This window comes from Schistocerca serialis, chromosome 4 (assembly GCF_023864345.2).
Source record: "Schistocerca serialis cubense isolate TAMUIC-IGC-003099 chromosome 4, iqSchSeri2.2, whole genome shotgun sequence".
NCBI lineage: Eukaryota > Metazoa > Arthropoda > Insecta > Orthoptera > Acrididae > Schistocerca > Schistocerca serialis.
Genome location: NC_064641.1, coordinates 133,471,538 through 133,476,766, shown reverse-complemented (window position 1 = coordinate 133,476,766; position 5,229 = coordinate 133,471,538). Strand labels below are relative to the sequence as shown.

General features: G+C 37.5%; 1 non-coding gene across 1 annotated transcript; it reads left to right on the top strand.

Moving 5' to 3' along the window:
• Nucleotides 1–4,942: 4,942 nt before the first annotated feature.
• On the top strand, nucleotides 4,943–5,017 carry Trnas-cga (transfer RNA serine (anticodon CGA)). The gene has a single exon. It is a non-coding gene; the product is annotated as a tRNA-Ser (tRNA).
• Nucleotides 5,018–5,229: the final 212 nt, after the last annotated feature.

Genomic DNA, 5,229 nt, shown 5'->3' with positions numbered 1-5,229 from the left:
GCTGGCCACCAGACTCGCCCAACATCAACAATTTTGAGCATATCTGAGATGCCTTGCAACATGCTGCTCAGAAGAGACCTCCACCCCCTCGTACACTTAGGAATTTATGGACAGCCCTGCAGTATTCATGGTGTCAATTTTCTCCAGCACTACTTCAGACATTAGTCGAGTCCATACCACATCATGGTGGGGCGCTTCTGCATGCTCATGGGGGCCCTACACGATATTAGGCAGATGTACCAGTTTCTTTGCCTCTTCACTGTATATTAAGAACAATTGTTCATACCTCCCTAGTTAGAGAATGCTGCTGATTTTTGTAGAGTAACTGTACTGTTAATTTCAACCTTCTAGATTCTTCCAGTTAAATATGAATTTAACCATTTGTGCACTGTCCCACTCATACCACAGTACTTGAACTTATCTAGAAGAATCTCATGACACACACAGTGAAAAACCTTTGAGAAACCACAAAAAATCCCGTTTGGATTCAGAGCATTTAATATTTGATCAGTGAAAGCATATATAGCATTTTCTGTAAAGAGCCTTTGTGAGACTAAACTGACATTATTTGTTAGTACTTCATTTTCACAAATATGTGAAGCTAGTCTTGAATACATTATTTTAAAGAATTTTCGATAAAGCTGTGAGAAGTGAGATTGGGTGGTAACTGTTAGCATGAGACCTGTCCTTTTTATGCAATGGTTTAACAGTGGCATATTTCAGTCTATCCAGAAAAGTGCCCTGTTTCAGTTAGCTACTGAAGCTGAGAATCCTAATTATCTGTTGGGAACAAGCTTTAAGTACTCTATTAGAAATGCCACTAACTCCATGTGAGCATTTACTTTTGAGTGACTCTATTACTGTTGTAATTTCGCTAGGATAGGTAGGTTGAATTTCAGTTTTATCAAATTGTATAGGTATTGCCTCTTCCAATACAGCCTAGCAATTTCTTATGAACAGCTGGATTCTATTTTCTCTACAGCACTTAAAAAAGATAATTAAAATATTTTCTGCTTCCGACATTTATTAACAAACTTTTCATTGAGTTTGATCGAAATACAGTCTTCCAATGCTCTTGTTGCCCTGTTCTCCTTTTAAGAATATTTCAAACTGTTTTAATTTTACTATCAAACAAGCTAATCTCAGACATAATGCACATACTTCTGGTCTTTTTAATAACTTTTCTTAATACAGTGCAGTAGTTTTTAAAATGTTTGAGTCTTTCTGAATAATTATTCCTTCTAGCTATAAGATAAAGTTCCCTTTCCTGTTTACAATTTTTTTTTACCCCTTTAGTAAGCCATGGCTTATCTGAGGGAAACTGTTTTCAAATATACTCACAACCATATCATGAAACAGGTTAAATTTTAAATTAGCATCAGGTTTCTGTAACCTCATCCCAGTCTAACTGTTGCATGCTTTCCCTAAAATTTGCATCTGTTAAATCATTAATTGAATGCATTATTTTCTAGAACTGTTTTGCATTACAGTATGGAGCTACATCAGATACTGTAACTAGCTGTGCATCATGATCAGAAAGACTATTCTTAACAGGAAAATATTTTATTTGGTTAAAATTACCTTGTTATATAAAAACATTATCTATCAGTGTGCTGCTTTCCTCTTCTACCCAAGTAGTAAAAACAAAATCAATAACTGATGTCAAATTGAAAGAAGCAATTAATACTTCAAGGTCATTCTATCTACCAGACTCTTTCAGAAAATTTACATTGAAACCCCACAACAATAATTTGTGTGTATATATAAATTTAAGTTTTATATTAAAGCATCTCTCTGTACTGAAAAACTGTTAATAAAAATTATATGCATTGCAAAAAGTTGTTGGCAAAGAAAAGTTATTTTTAAGAAACCTGGTAGCCATTCCTTTCACTGTGGTTAGCTGACCAAGAATCACAAGGCTCACACAGCTGATCTACAGAAATAAAAGGGGAGGAGGACTTGATTTCCCACCTTTCTTAAGTATTCCTATTGGCCTAGATCAATTGAGGGAGAGTGACCTTGTTTTAGATCATTTTCAGAGCCAGAATTGGTACAGTGAATATGTGACCTTAATTGTCCTATTATTTTTATGTCACAACATTGTCCTACAGGCATGGGTGATGTTTGAAGAACATGTGACAGGTATCAGGTTATATCTTGACCTTGAATGTATCATACACAATTGCACATGAGTGACTTCGGGAAAGACCATTGTCAGGATTTTAACTGGTCCTGATATCCTACTGATATCACTCTGAAAACCTAAAAATTCATTAAGAAATTGAAAAATGGTAAAGCTACAGATTTTGATGATATGGGGAAGGAACAAAATAAATATTTCAGTATGTAAACAAAATGTATTGCTTCATTAAGTTTTCCACTTTGATTTGATCCTGGATGATGAAATTACTCCTAATACATGTCACTCGCATCCTCTTTGAGACCGACTGTAATGTGTAGAGGTCTCAGTGAAATACAGCTTTAGGCCTCGTTAGATTATGCACAGATGGGTAAAGGTGCCAATGGGCTGTTGGTGTTGCAATGTGGGGAGGCTAACCAGCTGCTGCTAACACTGGTCCAAAAATTATCACTTTTTCCTTTTACAGAAATGAAAGTAGCTGTAATTTATAGATTTAGATGTGATAAACAAGAATATCAAGGTTAAAATTATCTCCTAGGATTATATTAAATAAGATGTTTACGCTTCACAGTCACACTTATGGGACATTATGAGAGCTACACGCAAAGGCATTGTGTCAAGGGACACCCTGCCATAAGCGAGTGAGATGAGTGCTTCAGTACCATATGGCAACACTGCTTTACATCATGACTCATGTGTGTACCATAAAGTTGCATGAGAATTATCAAATATAGGAAACAGATGTGATTGTTATTGTCGCTTGTCTTTTGCTGTTACCGGAACAAGTGCCATGGCAGTTAGCAGTGAATGTATGTGATGTGAAGTGTTGCAGTTGAAGAATTGTGTCATTGTGCACATTTATGCTTGCACAAAAATACCCCACACTTGCAGTAACAAACCAGGTAACTTTTGTTACATAAGTGCAGATGTTATTTGTGGTTCAAGAAGGTGAAAATTGACTGAAGCAGTGAAACAACCATATGCCTTGTGATTCAGTAATGAGTTAGAGGTCAAGATAAATTTTAGGCTCCATGCATGTATATACCTTATGTTCATCTGCACTGAATGCTTGGATGCATGGTAAAAACACTTCCATGAAGTTTGGTGTGCCTGCTATTAGGTGTGAACCCATTAACAATGCATTGGATTGCTATTTTTGTATGTATGTCCCTTGAGGAAAAGAGTTAATATCAAGAGGAAAAGGAATTTTCCATTCCCTGATATCATATCTGCTATTTTCCTGTGGCTCATGGCAAAGAATTGTTAGTTCCTGTTCCACCAGATGTAACACCCTCAAGTATTGATAGCAATGACACTGAACCAACACATACAACCAATAAAGTGTAGTTGTCCACCAGTGACACTGGCGCTACATTTACACCAACTTTGTCATCTAGAGAGACAGGCACAATCACACAGTGTGAACTCAGCTACGTGATTAAGAATTTAGTTCTACCGAAGTGTAAAGCTATACTTTTGGCCCCATGGCTGCAGCAGTGGAATCTCCTTGATGACACAATATGTGTATTTGTGTTTTGGAAGAGCCAAAAAAAATTGAGTGTCATTTCAGTATGGAAGGTGCCATTACTTTGATGGTTTGTTGGATGACCTGAACATTACATACAAATCGGACAGGTGAAGTCTCTTTATAGATGGTTCAAAAACAAGCCTGAACATAGTACTGCTGCATTGTAGTAATGAAATGCCATTCATCCCTGTCATATATTTTGCCTTAGTTAAAAAAAATTATACCATGTTGAAATCTATTAAAACTTTGTTAATTACAGTAAGCATGAGTGGCTGGTACATGGAGATTTCAAACTCATAAAATGCAGTTGGATTTGTAAGAGGATTACATTCATTATTGTTGCAACCTGTGTGAGTGGGACAGTCACATAAGAGAAAAATGCTACCCACAGAGAAAATGGCCTCCAAAAACAGCTCTGGGTGTAGAAATAGAGCCAAAGAACCTGTAGTTAAATTGTTCTGCCATTTGTGCACATTAAGTTGGGACTCATTACAGGTTTTGTTAAGGCTATGCACAGAGATGAAACAGCATTTCAGTATTTGTGTCAGACGTTTCCATGACTCAGCATAGAGAAGATCATGTATGGGATATTCATTAGTCCACAAATATGTCAACTGTTGGAGGATATATACTTTGAGCCCACTGTAACTTCTGGTTAGCAGCACGTATGACATTATTTTCATAATGTGACAACATTGCTCTTCGGAAACAGGAGAGGCAAAAATTACAGGGACCTTGTGGATGAACTCATTCATGCTTATAATGTCACTGGCTGCAACATGACCCTGAAAATGCACTTCCTCGATGTGTGCATTTGGTTCAAATTGTGATGAGCATGGTGAATGGTTCCGCCAGAACATTTCTCTCATGAAACAGTGGTACACAGGATGGTGCATGACTGCTGTGTTGGATCATTTCTGCTAGATGCTACAGAGAAATGCTCCAGACACCACTCACAGGAGGCAGGCAAAGAAATGGTGTGAATAAACTAGGAAAGTTCAATTAATGAATACATCCAATAGTAATAATAAAATTGGTTCAAATGGCTCTGAGCACTATGGGACTTAACTTCTGAGGTCATCAGTCCCCTAGAACTTAGAACTAATTAAACCTAACTACCAAACTTGGGACCTTTGTCTTTCATGGGCAAGTGCTCTACCAACTGAGCTACCCAAGCACGACTCATCACCCGTCCCCACAGCTTTACTTCTGCCAGTACCTCGCAGGAGAGCTTCTGTAAAGTTTGTAAAGTAGGAGGGATGGGGCGTGAGTCATGCTTGGGTAGCTCAGTTGGTAGAGCACTTGCCCACGAAAGGCAAAGGTCCTGAGTTCGAGTCTCGGCCCGGCATACAGTTTTAATCTGCTAGGAAGTTTCATATCAGTGCACACTCCACTGCAGAGTGAAAATCTCATTGCAGTCTCATAGTTATTAGCGATGGTCTTTTGTCACTCAAGAATGTTCAGCTGATGTGTGAAAAGACATTTTCATGTCAAAAGTAGTGAAAATAAGTGACAGAAAATCTACTGTGAACAAATAACTGAGTAGTATAGTTTACAGTGA